At 50.3% G+C, this 14,426-nt stretch overlaps 1 protein-coding gene across 1 annotated transcript in view; it reads left to right on the forward strand.

Moving 5' to 3' along the window:
• The first annotated feature begins 9,672 nt into the window (after nucleotides 1–9,672).
• Nucleotides 9,673–14,426, forward strand: part of MTM1 (myotubularin 1) — a 113,585-nt gene continuing 108,831 nt past the window's right edge. Inside the window, exon 1 of the mRNA XM_056130175.1 lies at nucleotides 9,673–9,684. The gene's annotated coding sequence lies outside the window, so the exon portion shown is untranslated. The remainder of the gene's footprint in view (nucleotides 9,685–14,426) is intronic.

Consider the following 14,426-nt stretch of genomic DNA (forward strand, 5'->3'; position numbering starts at 1 on the left):
TAGTTCCATCCAGGTTGCAGTGAACTGCAGAGTTATCTTTTCTCATAGCCCTATAGTGTTCCATTGCATGTGCACCATGGCTTCTTATCCATCCGTCTATCATTGGACACGGGTTGTTTACATATTTTGACTATTTTACTCGGCCCTAACTAGGTTCTTTGAGGTTATTACAGGAACAGGAGCACCTTCCTCAGACTCTCTTTGGGTACTTCCCTCAGAGCTGGAGATTCAGGATGGTGATTCAATGGCATCCCACTTTCCTACACACCCTGCCTTATCCCCCTCAATGGTTTCTCATAAGTAAATATCAGGGGTGTAGGAAGGCACCTGGGAAAAGCACCCCCTGCACAACTCACATGCCTTTCAGACTCTGGTACAAGGAGATGACCAGCATATAGTATTAGTTTGGAAAGGATACAGGGTCTTCCCATGGTCCTTCCACTGCCTGCTGTGGCCTTCAGTGGTGACTCCTTCTGGCTCCCTATTGGAGACCTTCATTTGGACTTCCTGTCCTGGGGGGAAATGTTCCTTTCCGGGTGGCTGCTATCTTGTCCTGGATGAACCGTGAAGGACTTTGTCAACTAGTTTGGGCTTTTGGTTCCCTCATCTCAGGCAATGGTGGGGACTTCAGCAACTTTTAAAGTAATGGTGAAATCCACATGACACCATGTTTGTCATCTTAAGGCTGTTAGGGTCCTGTAACCGAAAGACCACACAAAGCATTGAGCTTTGTAGTATAAGATTTTATTTGGCACAAGTCAAGCAAACACTGTCGCTGTCATCCTGTTGGTCATCGATTCCCTCGAGCAGGCCCCAGCAATGTCTCCTTCATCCTAGCCCTCAGATTTTAAAAGTGCCACATTCGAGGCTCTTTCAGGGTCAGGAGAATGTGACCGATCATTGTTACTGGTTTTTGGTATATTGAATATGCCACGGGAGTTTGCCAGACTCTGCCGTGTGGGCAGGATACTTTAGGTAGCCTGCCAGGTTCTCCAGAGTAAGACCTAGATAATAAGATGTTGTGCGGCCGCATTCACTGCACTGACTGTTCCCTGCTGCCGGGAGCAGGGTTTTATAGTCTCTGGGTCTTGGCCGTTGATGGGATTACACGGTGCCAGGGGCAGTTTGTGGGTGTGACTGCCAAGTTACTAGAAAACTGGGGGGTCTGGATGGAGAACGCCCCAGTCCCAAACCAAGCAGGCTTGGATATCTACGCCCCGGGTCCTGCACACCTGGGTTCCTCGGCCGGTTCCTTCATGCATGAAGCTCATCCGAACGTGTGAAGAGTGGTCTTAGGCATGACTGTGGCTGGAACCGGAGGTCTTCAGCTGCCGGGGCTCTGCTCAGGGTGGGGAGGGAAACTCAACCCACCCTCCTCCAAGCAAACATTGTGTTTTAAAATCAAAGTACGGAGTGTAGAAAGCTAACCGGTCAGGGATTTCCCATTCCCTCCCCCAGCCTCTATTTTTTTCTCTCTCTCAGAAATTGATTACTTCACACAATATTTGTCTATTTGTTTCTAGTTTATTACACTTATCATAATGTCTTGAGAATTCATCCAAGATCTCAGCACCCCTTTCCTTTTCATGGCAGAATAATACTCAACAGTTCAAACACTTTTTGTTTATCCATTCATCCACCAATGCTGAGTTGCTTTCACCTTCTGGCTACCATGACCACTGTTGCATGAACGTGGGTGTACAAATGCCTTTGTGTGATCCTAATTTCAGTTCTCGGGTAGAGAGACAGAAGCGAAGTAACTGGAACACATAATAATTTTTTTTCATTTCATCATCCTGTTATTCGTCGATTGCCTCGAGCAGGCCCCAGTAACGTCTCTTTCATCCTAGCCCTGAGATAATATTCAAGGCTCTTTAGGAGAATGAGACCCATCATTGTTACTGGTATTTGGCATATTGGGTACGCCACGGGGAGTTTGCCAGACTCCGCCGTGTGGGCAGGCTACATTCGATAGCCTGCAAGTTTGTTCAAAGTAGGAATGAGATAATAAGATGTCATAAAAAGATGTCCTGATAAGATGTTGCGCGGTTGCGAATGCGGCCGCGCGGTTCCGGGAGCTGGATTTTATAGTCTCTGAGTCTTGGCCGTTGATGGGATTACACGGTGCCAGGGGGCCAGGTGGTGGGTGTGACCCCCGCCTACTGGAATTTGGAGGATCTGGGTAGAGGAACACATAATAATGTAATAATTAATTTTTTAGTGGCCATCACACTGTTTTCTACAACAGATGTTGTAGAAAACATTCCAACCAACAGTGTATGATAGCTCCAATGTCTCCACATCCTCACCAACATTTGTGGTTATATGTTTTTTGCTTTATTTATAGTGGCCATTCTAATGTCTGTGATGACATGGTATATCATTGTAGTTTTGCTGGCCATTTTCCTCATAATTCACAACGTTGAACATCTTTTACTTTTGCTACCCAGCTGGTGGTGTTCGGGAGTTTCTCCTTTCTCTGCACTCAGGAATTGCTCCTGGAAGTACTCAGGGGACCATCTGGGATGCCAGGGATCAAACCTGTGTCAGCCACATGCAAGGAAAAAGCCCTACCCACTGTGCTGTTTCTCTATCCCCTCTTTCTATGTGCTTGCTGTACAATATCTTTGAGAAAGTGTCTAAGCCTTTTGCCTGTTTCTGTTTGGTTTTTGGTTTTCGTCCACACCCAATAGTGTAGTGAGGGTATCTTGCCTCAGTCTGGAGGTCACTCCCAGCAGTGACACAAATCGAACCCACGCCTCTTGTATGCAAAGCTTATGCTCCAGTCAGTTGAGTTGTCTTTCTAGGCCCGAAAGTCTGTTGACTGTTTTCAAATTGGTTTATCTGTTGAGTTATGAGAATTCTTCATACATTCTGGATATAAATTCTTCATCAGATTTTGGATTTATAAGAATTTTCTCCTGGGGCCAGAGAGATAGTAGAGTGGATAGTGTCTTGCAAACGGCTGGGTTCAATCTCTGGCACCCATATGGTTCCCTGAGCCAGGACTAAGCCCTGAGCATTGGCAGTGTGGCCCAAAAACAAACAAAATTTCTCCCATTCTGTTAGTTGCCTTTTAAATTCTGTTGCTTGTGTTCCTTTTCACGGAATCAAATCAATTTGTAACTTTGATGCAGTCTAACTCATATTTTTCATTGCTTTTTTGGCTATACCCTGTGCTGCTCAGGGCTTAGTCCCTGGTCTGCACTCATTCCTGGCAGTGTCGTGGGACCATATGTGGTGCTGGGGATCAATCCTGAGTGGCTGCATGCAGGGGAAGTGCCTTACCTGATGTATTACCTCTCTATCCCTCACTCATCTATTGTACCTTTTATTAGCCGGTGCTCTTGGTATCATAATCAATAGACCATTGCAAAATCCATTGTGAAGAAGTCCTTCCCCGTTTTCTTCTAAGAGTTTTAGTTTTCACACTTAGATCCTGGATCAGTTTGAGTTACTTTTGTGCATGTTGCTAGGTAAGCATAGTCTTCATTCTTTTGTGTGTCACTCTCCAGTTTCCCTAGCACCATTTGTTAGAAGGCCTTTTCACATTGAATAGACCTTTTCCCCTTGTCAAAAATAATTTTGACTACACATGCGTGTTTATTTCTGGGATCTCTGTTCTATTACTCTGCCCTATATGTTTCTCTTTGTGTCAGTACCAAAATGTCATGATTATTGTAGCTTTGCAATATGTTTTTAAAATAAGGGCTACGCCCAGCAGTGCTCAGTGTCTGTACACCACTCCCAGTGGTGCTCAGCCTGGCCATGTGGGCCTGATGGTTTGATGCTTGGACCCATGGTACTTAAGGGCCATCAGGATCATCAGGGAGGATCATCAGCCAGCAGCTCTCAGGGAGGCCAGGCATACAGGGATCAAACTCAGGGCCACAAACACGCTCACTGTTTGCTCTTCAGCTATTTTCCTAGTCCTCGTGGTACGTTTTAGGATTAGTAAGTAACCCCTGGAGCGATAGCACAGTGGTAGGGCGTTCGCCTTACAAGCGGCCAACATGGCCGACCCGAGGTCGATTCCTCCGCCCCTCCCGGAGAGCCCGGCAAGCTACCGAGAGTATTCAATATGCCAGACACAGTAACAACAAAGTCTCCAATGGAGACGTTACTGGGCCCGCTGGAGCAAATTGACGATCAACGGGAGGGCCTTTACCTTTACCTTTTAAGTAACCCCCAAATTTATGTTTCCTTTTCTAGCTTTTTTTTCTTTTTTCCTATTTGGCTTCCCTTGAAATTCAATATGAACTTTCCTATGATTTTGTTCCTATTTTTGTAGGCATATAAGATAATATTGGAATTTGATAGTGGATGCATGAAATCCATAGACAACTTTGGGTAGTATTGATACTTAAACAATATTGCATCCTTGGATTTACAAATACTGAGTATGTTTTCGTTTATTTGTGTCATTAATTTTTTTCACCAATGCCTTGTAGTTTCAAGTAGACATATCTTTCTTCTCATTGGTGAAGTTTCTTCCTAAATATCTTGTTCTTTTTTTTATCATTTCTGTTTTGTTATCCTTTTTCATTCCTAAATATCTTGTTCTTTTTTATCATTTCTGTTCTGTTATCCTTTTTCACTAGAGCTTTATTTTATCTGACAAGTATAGTGGTTTTGCTCAGCATTTCACTGGTTTGAAATACTAATTTCCTCCCTTTATTATGTTTGTCTTTATAGCTTTACTGACTTCTTGTAAAAAGTATGGTGTTGGGTTTTGTATTATCAAAATATCTTGTTCTTGATTAACTACTCATAAGTAACAAGGTTTCATTCTGGTTTAGCAACTGTTTGCTGACATTTCAGCCTTTACATATGTTTTCTTATTCTTGTTCTCATATATTCTCTTTCCATTTTAATCTTGGGGTGGATAGCACAGCAGTAGGGCGTTCGCCTTACAAGCGGCCAACATGGCCGTTCCGAGTTCGATTCCTCCGCTCCTCTTGGAGAGCCCGGCAAGCTACCGAGAGTATTCGATATGCCAAACACAGTAACAACAAAGTCTCCAATGGAGACGTTACTAAACCTCACAGCATTGAGAAATAGAGTATTACTCCCCTTAGCATGAGTCAGGCCAGCCCCTTCAAGTCAAAAGATAAAATTCCTTTTAAAAGTAAATTTTAACTAGCAGGAAAACTATGAAAAATATGGTGTACTCAAAGTATCAGAGGAGGAGAGGAAGTGGGGTGGGAATGACTGAGTACAGGAGGTCTTCTTGACTGTGGGATGGCACCAAAATTTTGGTGGTGGGTGCAGTGAGACGTGCACCTATAGTCTTGTGGTGTTGTAAACAAACAGCAACTCTATAACGTTTAAAAATCTGATTTGAGGAAATGCATTGGAAGATATCATGAACCAGTTCCTTGTGGGGCTTACTTATGCAAAAAGCACTCACAGAGAGAGGTGCTTAATCAAATTCCTAACTGGGGGCTGAAAGGGCTCTCCTTGTGAGTCAGTCTTTCCTCGGATCTGTGTGGGTTTGCTTTGCCAGGACATGGGCGTGGGACAACTTTCTCCACGCATTGATGATGGACTAACCCCCAAAGCTATCGCTGAGTCCTTGGATTTGACTCACAAGACAGACACACAGGCTGGTCCCCGGAAGGCTTGTGATGTCATAGCGACGTTCCCTCCCTGCACGCCTAGCTCCTGACCTAAGCAGCCCCGGCACCAAATGATTCCGCGTCTCTGTGTGCGCGAGTATTTTTTCTTCTCCCATTACTTGGCTTGCTCTGCTCCCCAGCACCTGGGAAAACAGACCTCACAGACCAGCAGGGTGTCGCCAAGGAGGCCCCAAAGTCAACAGTGAGTTCCCGGAGAAAGTCGGAGTGGAATCTCAGCGAAGAAGCAGCACGAGTCCCACATCTGAGGTGACTCCCAACTGCCTGTCGACCACTGGCTGTTCCCGGAGACCAGGTTTTGGATATTTCTGGTGTGTGAACCAGTATGGGGGGCTCCCTCGGCCCCCAGACTTCCTCCATCCAGGTAAGCATTCCTTGTCCTGCTCCCATGTGGCAGGGCTACGCCTTCTCCTGTGGGGTCTCCTAGCCCCACTCAAACTCTCGCCCACATCTTTGACTCAAGTAGAGCACATTTCAGCATCGTGTTCCCTTCAGGGTCTGGAGTCTCTCAGAAATAACCAGCCAAGCAAGCAAGCGAGCAACCAAAGACAGATCATCCTGGTCAGCCTCAGGAAAAGCAACTGAAGCTGCTTCCTCCCACGTCCCAGTCAAAACTCAGTTTTATTAAAGTATGAGTTATCTGTAATGAAATTCACCCATTTCCTTTTTGGCATTTAGTAGGATTGGGCAATTGTGTAGTCACATAACTCACCACAACTATCAATGGGTAGACCATGACCATCACCTCCAAATGGGTGCCTTTGAGGTCAGTCCCTTCCCCACATCCCCGACCTCAGTCCTCCACAAGTCTTTCCTGTCATGGCATGCAGTCATAGTTCTTCCTTTTTATTGCTGAGTAGTATTCCCTCGCATGGGCTTAGCACCATTTAGTCTCTCACCATTTGATGAGAACGTGAACTGTTTACCCTTTTAATATTATTTTTAAAGGGTTCCTATGAATATTCGAATGCATGTCTGCTGGTGAGTAAAGACCTAAGTCTCTTGGATAAGATAGTCAGGAGCTGTGTTGCTGGGTCACTTTTTCCCAACGTGGCTGTGCCATTCTGTTGAGACCCCCCTCCCCGGCTTTTAAATAAAGGGCTGGGGTTGGGAGGAGAAAGGCAGAAAGTCTTTGTGGTTCTCTCAGAAGCAGAAGTTAGATGTAGGCATTCAAGTGCTTCGACTTCACAACAAGCTTATAAAATAAATGCAAATAGACCCATGTCACAGATGAGGGGTCTGAGGCCCCAGAGACATGTACTTTCAGAAGCCAGACACCTAACTAAAGAAGAACGATAACTTGAGCCCAGGAACCTTTGTGCCAATGGTGAGATGCTCGTCTCTGGCCCCACCTCTGTCTCCAAGCAGCCATCCTGGCAGACTAGGAACAGCACTGTATTAACATGTTACACAGCACATTCCCTCATGGCCAACTGTGTGAGGAACCAGCCATCCTTTTCCAGAGGGAACCGTAGTGATTGGAGAGGTGAAGTAGCTTTTTTTTCCTTTTTAGGTCACACCCGGCGATGCACAGGGGTTACTCCTGGCTCTGCACTCAGGAGTTGCTCCTGGTGGTGCTCAGGGGACCATATGGGATGCTGGGAATCAAACCCGGGTCAGTCGTGTGCAAGGCAAACACCCTACCTGCTGTGCTATCAATCTAGCCCCTGCAGTAGCTTTTAAAGGTCATCAGCCTTTTCCTTCTTCAAGCTCCTTCTCCTTCCTTTGTCCACCTTTCTCCTGCTCTGCCCTCTGCACTCTGGATAGCAAAACTGCTAGAAAGAAAGTGGTCGTAGTTCCCAGAGGCAGGAATGGGTATGGGAAGTGAGTGGACTAGCAGGAAAGCATGTATGGTCAGTAGTAAGGGAGAGAGCAGGAGATGTCCAATTTCCTTTCTTAGGCCTGCTTCTCACCCAGGAGGCTAAGGGAGGCAGCAGAGGGAGGGTGTACTGGGCCAAGGGTCTAGGCCCCTCTTGTCCTACCTGCTTCAATTCCTCCCACTTGGAAGAACAGGATGGGGCTGTCAAGGATAGGAGTTCTACCTGCAGGTGCCTTAGCAAAAGCGGGATGACTTGGGGGTGGGGCATCCACGGGAAGTCCCACCCAGAAAGTTCAGTGATCAAACAACCTTAAAGTCACTTGAATTGCTTTATCATTCCTAATTTCCAGGAGCATATGGTGGGAGAGATGCTCATCTCTCCACAGAGCCTCTGTGATGTGTGTGTGTGTGTGTGTGTGTGAGAGAGAGAGAGACAGGGAAGTCTGAAGAGCTCCCAACACATACGTGTACAACTGTGATGTGCAGCTCCAAAATGAGGTGTTCCGACTTTATATAGTTTTCCAAGTGATTTCCACCCTGCTCCTTCTTTTAATCTCCACCATTGTGGCCAGGGCGGGGCTGCTCAATCTCCCTTCTACAGGCCCTTCTGCTTCGATGATGTCCTAGAGCTGAGGCCGCGGGTTTTGGAGAAAACGGCAACTAAGAAAACCTCCCTAAGATGCTGGCTGTTCCCGCTCTGTCGTCTTTCTTCACCGAGCCAGTGTGCCCAGCCTCCCCCTAGAACACTATGCCTACTGTCAGCAAGGCTCTCCACCCAAGCACCTCTTCCACTCTTGCTCCAAGACTCACAAATTTGGGATTCCGGAGTGATTCAGTTGCCCCCAGGGGAGGCTCTCTGGCATGCAATGAATGCAATCAAGAGCAGTTACTAAGCACTCTTTAAAAGTCAGGACAAAAGTGAACGTGACTCAAAGGAGTTCACAGTCAGGGGAGGAAAGGAGAGGAGAGGTGGGGCAGACATATAAGCAAATGATGACATCTGGGCCAGGCAGGGCTCTGCCAGGGGTAGTTTCGATTCTGCCAAGCCCCAGAGCAAATACTATTCCCTCAGCCTTTCCAGAGCTTTGGCCAATCCAGGAGAAAGGAAGGTTGCCTGGAAGAAAGGAACCGATGCATCAGGGGAACAGAAAGAAGTTCCCCCTGACCAGGGAATAGACACCCCAGCAGAGAGAGAGAGAGAGAGAGAGAGAGAGAGAGAAGGCATATTAAGAAAAGTGGCTGAAGAGTCGGTGAAATAGGAGACTTCATGGACTTTGTTACTTAACATACATATAATGACATGATCATGATTATATGTTATTATTACATGATGATACATATGCACACACGGTTTCAGGAAAAACAGTTGTTTGTTTTTAGATGACTATTTACCTGAACTGCTTATGCATAATGATTAGGCAGCACAAGAAACAGCACAGACTTTCTCCCACGTGTCCAGTTCAGTGTGTTTTCTTTGATGACACACTGAATTCTCTCCCCAGGGTGTTCTCTTCACTCTCTCCCCCGCCCCCTTCCACTGGTTCTTTGCCTCGGAACGCGGGACAGAAGGAACTTTGTTCTGAAATGTTGCCTATCATCGAGTCGCAAGATTGAGTTCTTGGAAATGTGCTGGCACAGCACCACGGACAGACACCTCGGCTGGTCGGTGGGTTTGCGAACTGCAGATCCCGCGGCGGAGTCGGCGAAACTTCGTCTTCCCGTAGACTTCAGTTTCACGCCGCCAAGTCCAAGGGACTGAGTCCCAGCTCTGCTCCGTGACAGCCCCTAGGGTGGTTATCGAGAGAGTCTTTCCCCTCCGGATTGTCCCTTCATGGGGGAAAACACCGAGGAGCCGGACTACGCTTCCCAACGGTCTCCGCTCGCCTCTCGCTCCAACTTCCCTTTCCCGCTGGCCGCTAGCCTCCCGGCCCTGCCCGGTCCGCACCCGCCACGAGAACTACAATTCCCAGCGGCCCGCGGGGCCCAAACCCGGCCAGGAGGGCTTCCCGGCAGCCTTCGCGGCCAAGAGCCCCGCCCCTCGGAGCGACTCCCCGGACTCCCCGGGGGCCCCGCCCCGCCACGTGACGCGCGCCGGCCAATGGCGGCGGGGAGGCGGGCGGCGGGCGGCGGGCGGGGGCGGGGCGGGCGCGGGGGGCGGGGCCCGGAGGGGGCGGAGCGGGGTGCCGGAGCCGAGCAGCCTGGCAACGGCGGAGGCTCCCGGAGCTCGAGGTGGGTGCGCGCTCGCGGCGGGCCGGGCCGGGTGCCGGGCGCGGCGGGTCCCGTGTCGCGGGAGCCGCGGGACAAGTCGGGACTCCCGGAGCCCGCCGGGCCGGAGCGCCGCGCCCGGCCGCGGGGTGGGCGGGGGCCGCCGCCGAGCGTCCCCGCCGTCCCCACCGGCCGGCACCGAGGCCGGGGCGCCGCGGGCAGGTGCCTGGGCTTGGCCCCGCTTCTCCCCGCGCCAGGTCCCGGGCGCGCGACGGCCGAAGGTCGGTGCGGGGACCGGGGCCTCCGGGGCGGGGGCAGGGGCGCGGGGGTGTCGCGGCCGCTGCCCGGACTTTGCTTCCCGGTCCCGGGCGGCCGGCGCTCCGCGGCTGGTCCTCGCCCTGCCCTCGCCGCATCCCGGGCGGGCCCCGCCGGGCGGCCGTGACCGGGTCCCCGTGGGGCTCCGGGGCCGGGCTGCGGGGGTGGGGACGGGCGGCCAGGCTCGGGGGCCGAGGGAGGACCCGCGAGGGGACGGGCCGGTCCCCGGGACGCGGTCGGAAGTGTGCGCGGACAGCGGCGGGCGCCCTTTGCCGGGTCGCCTCCCGGCACAGCCCGGCGCGGCGCTCAGGAAGTGAAAACTAATTTTAGTTTTCGCCTAAGCAAATATGAAGTGAGTCGGCGGCAAACGTTTTTATTCTGGCTGTTGGAGACGCGCACCGGGGATGGGGCGAGGTGGATCGCGCCCGCACTCCAAGCCCCTTCCCCGGACGCAACTTACGAGAGACCTTGGGGGTTCAGCGAGTTCCCTGTGTCCCCGCCGGCAGCGTGTCCCCGAGAGGGTAGCTCCAGTAACCCCGGCTTCCGGGCTGCTCCTGGTACAGCTAATAGCACACGGCAGGTCTCTGGGCTTATGTTGCTGTCTGTACTTTTTTTTTTTTTTAAGTCACAGCGCAGTTTTGTTCCCTGTATCAGAATCTAGACACTGAAGACGCAATTTTGTTACGGTTTAAAGCATTTTGAATTTCTATCAGAATCAGTTCCCCCCCCCCCCCCATCACAACCAGTTTCCTGGACAAGTTAGCCGAGTCATCAATTGATGGACACGATTTGCTTTCGTCCGGATGTATTGAATATGATCACTTACTCATTAGGTTCCAGTCAGAATGACTTCTGGCTCTGCTATGGAATTAGCGCTCCCCTTGAGACATTCCAGACCATCTAGCGGATCCCAAGCACTTGTACCCCCACTGTATAAGAGCTTTGGAAGTGCTAAAAAGTGGAGAGTATTTATTGGGGCTCGTTAGTAACTCATTGGTCTCCTAACCTTAGAGTTCTGACTTCTGTTTATCAAGTTGTCAGTGGGGGTTTTCATTCATTCAACCACAATGCCCCAGGTGCGCTGTGGTACCCTAAGTTCCAGGCAGACAGCAGACAGCAACACTGATGAGGTCCCTGCCTTACAGAGCCATGTGTGACCTGACAGACGGTAAAAACGGCAACGTTGATCTATTTTCCAGTGGAGATGAGCGCTGTGAAGCAAAAATAGAGCTCTGATGCTCTCTGGTGCAGCGAATCAGCCTGGTTGGATTGAGAGAGACTTGGCATAATGATGACTTGCTAGCGATTGTCAGCTGCTGCTCCATTAAAGCAAATAATCAGGTCCCCAAAGGAGTCTGTGTGAATGAACCAGATCGTTGTGAGGTCCTCATTTGTCCAGCGAGTGCCTCTTGGATCAGCTTTTTCAGGTCTCACTTTTGATGGCATTTCCACTCCCGTGCATACCTGAAGTGGTTTCCAAAACCAAGGGTGGGAGTGTGGAAGCTCCTTGCTGGCTTGTCCCTACCCTACCTGCTGAAAGTCCTGTTGGGGTCAGAACTGCTTGTTCTTTGTTTGCCGGCCTCAGGCAGCCTCCCCCAAGGATTGTTCTTCCTCCGCTTTCTGCTGGGAACCCACTCCTTGAAGTGATCCGTGATCTGGATGTGGGCTGGTTTGTCCATTCAGAGCATACTGGTCAGGTGACCTTCCTGAGCACTCCTCAAGACTTCATCTCTCCAGTCTTGCCATTTCTCTCCAGCCTGTGTGGTCACTTGGCTTCAAAAATGAATACTTTTCAGTTTTATGGGAGCTGAAAAAAATTATGGAAATCATCAGAAATAACTGCGCCGATTCTTGTTCCAGAAGTAGAAGGCTAACAAAACGTTGTCACTTTTCAAAGCCCCAAAAGAACACCTGGTTCTCCCTTGTAGCGAAAGCAGCAGGATTAGGAGGAAAGCAGAGCGTCTTCGGTGCCGAGAGGGGGACATTAGTTGGTGACCCAGGGATTCTCAACAGTCAGAGTTCGTTTGTATTCCTAAAGTTTTTTCCTCCGTTTTATAAGAGAATATGAAGAGGTTGTTTTCATTATTCTTTAGCAATTCCCCTTCCCTGTTCCTGACCTCTCTGCAGTTCTGCTTTCTTTAGTTTCTAGTTTCTCAGTTCTTTTTGGAAGATGGGGGTTGGGAGCGCAACATGGGGCAGCATCTGGACTGGGTTCCCGGCTCTTCTAGGACCTGGGTGCTATTGGGCACGGGACCCACCGCGTGCCTCGGTTTCCTGATGTGGAAAAGACAAGCGGACGGGGCCAGCAACGCCCCCCAGAGTGGATGCTGAATATGAATCTCTGTGGAGTGGTCACGTAGGACCTTGGGAGGCCTCCAGGAAATTCATGGGTCCTGCCTCGGATGCCATGGGATTTCTCTTTTCTTTTTGAGAGTGGCAAATGACAGCAGCTACGTCCTAGCGACATTCGACAATCCAGAGCCTGGTGTGTTTGGCCGTTCTCTGCCTTTGGTTGTGGACTGGGGCTTTTAGTTTCAGGTGACACTGGCAGCCAGGACGGTTGTTCTCACCGTTGCTTCTACTGTTGGGATACAGAAATTGCTCCAAGCCCGATTTCGTGTGTGGCCAGACACAATAGTCTTGTGCAAGAGACCTTCTTCCAGCCGCGTGCCCCACCACCATAAGGGGACCGGGAGTCCAGCTGGATGCGGTCCCCCGAGATCTAGTTGCCACCTGTCGTTGGGAGATGTCTTTTTCCCCGTTTTCTCTGTTTACAGTCCATTTCCCCACGCCAGCCAGCACCCGAGGCAGTATCATCAGCCTTTTCTCGTTAAGAGCATGGCCAGCCTGTCTTTGGAAAGATTGGCATCGGGTAGCAGTGCTTTCTTTCCACTGCTACCTACAGGACAAGTATCGGCAAGCTTTAGGCTGTGTGAGGTGGTGGCAAACTTCCCGCATTCAGATTCCGGAAACCGGGTTCCAGTCTCATTTCATCTCCTTTTTATTTTTTTATTTTATTTATTTATTTATTTAGCTTTTTAGGTCATACCCAGCAATGCACAGGGATTACTCCTGGCTCTGCACTCAGGAGTTACTCCTGGCGGTGCTCAGGGGACCATATGGGATGCTGGGAATCGAACCCGGGTTGGCCGCATGCAAGGCAAACGCCCTACCCGCTGTGCTATCGCTCCAGCCCCCATCTCCTTTTTTTTATTTTTTAATTTTTATTTATTTATTTGCTTATTTATTTTTGCTTTTTGGGTCACACCCTGCAATGCACAGGGGTTACACCTGGCTCTACACTCAGGAGTTACTCCTGGCGGTGCTCAGGGAACCATATGGGATACTGGGAATCGAACCAGGGTCGGCCGCGTGCAAGGCAAACGCCTTACCCGCTGTGCTATCTCTCCAGCCCCTCATCTCCTTTTTGACCTGGATACTGGACAGATTGATGTCCCTTGCTCCAGGGGGTGCCTCCGTTTGTGAGGGAGCTGGGGGACCCTGTGCAGAATATGCCGTGCCGTGCCGGTGCCCCTTGCAGATGCTGTGGCATTATTGTTGCAGGTGGGCAGGGTATCTGTAGGTGTGGCCTGTCCACCCCCCTCTCCGTCTCTGTCAGCACTGAGATAGCCCAGGGTTTTACTGCCTCTCACAGACGGACCTGAAGTCCTCCCTCCACCCCGCGAGTTTCCACTTTGTCTCTTCCTGACACGATAGCGCCGTGTAATCAGCAGTCCCTGAGCCCTGGCAAGGCGATCGCAGAGCCGGGAAACTGCTCTGCCTCTTTCTGTTCTGTTTCAGTACAACTCTTGCCCTTTTCAAATCCGCACCTCGCCTAGCGCCTCTGTGCCCTGCGGGGCCCTGCTGCGCCTGTCCAGCTTGGCTGGAAGGGTGTTCCAGCTCCCGGGGGTGGAGGAGGAAGGACACGAGGAGGAGGGATCTGGGAGTGAACTGTTCTTGGGTCTTTACAGTCTTCCTCGTCCAAACTGAATGGCAGGACTGGCGCCTGGCTGCTTGTTCCTTGTGAGTTGAATTGGTTTCTTCGTCTCTGCGAGTGAAGCCATAAGTAGTTCTTGGCCGTGTCCCGCACCTGTGTTAGTTTGCCTTGCCGGTCCTCTCAGAGGCGGTCACTGTCTTTCTGTGTATTTCAGTCATCTTTATTTATTTTTTTTTCATTTTCCATGCTTGTTACCAAGGGGGCTGAGTTTGGAGGTTTTTTTGGTTTTTTTTTTTCTGGGCACAGGGAGCCCATCATGGCCCATTGCAGACAGCAGACATTTGGGGAACATTCCTTGACTCAGATGCCACGAGGGGGATCGTGAGGACGTGGCTGGTGTTCTTATCAGCAAGTCGTACAGTATATCTGGAACTTGCAGTCCCTGGCCACAGCCTGAACTGGCATCCGTGCCTAACCTCGCTCCCCAGGCCGCCGAGAAAGTGGCTGAGAATTT

Source organism: Sorex fumeus, unplaced genomic scaffold (genome assembly GCF_029834395.1).
Source record: "Sorex fumeus unplaced genomic scaffold, SorFum_2.1 ptg000075l, whole genome shotgun sequence".
In the NCBI taxonomy this organism is placed as follows: Eukaryota; Metazoa; Chordata; class Mammalia; order Eulipotyphla; family Soricidae; genus Sorex; species Sorex fumeus.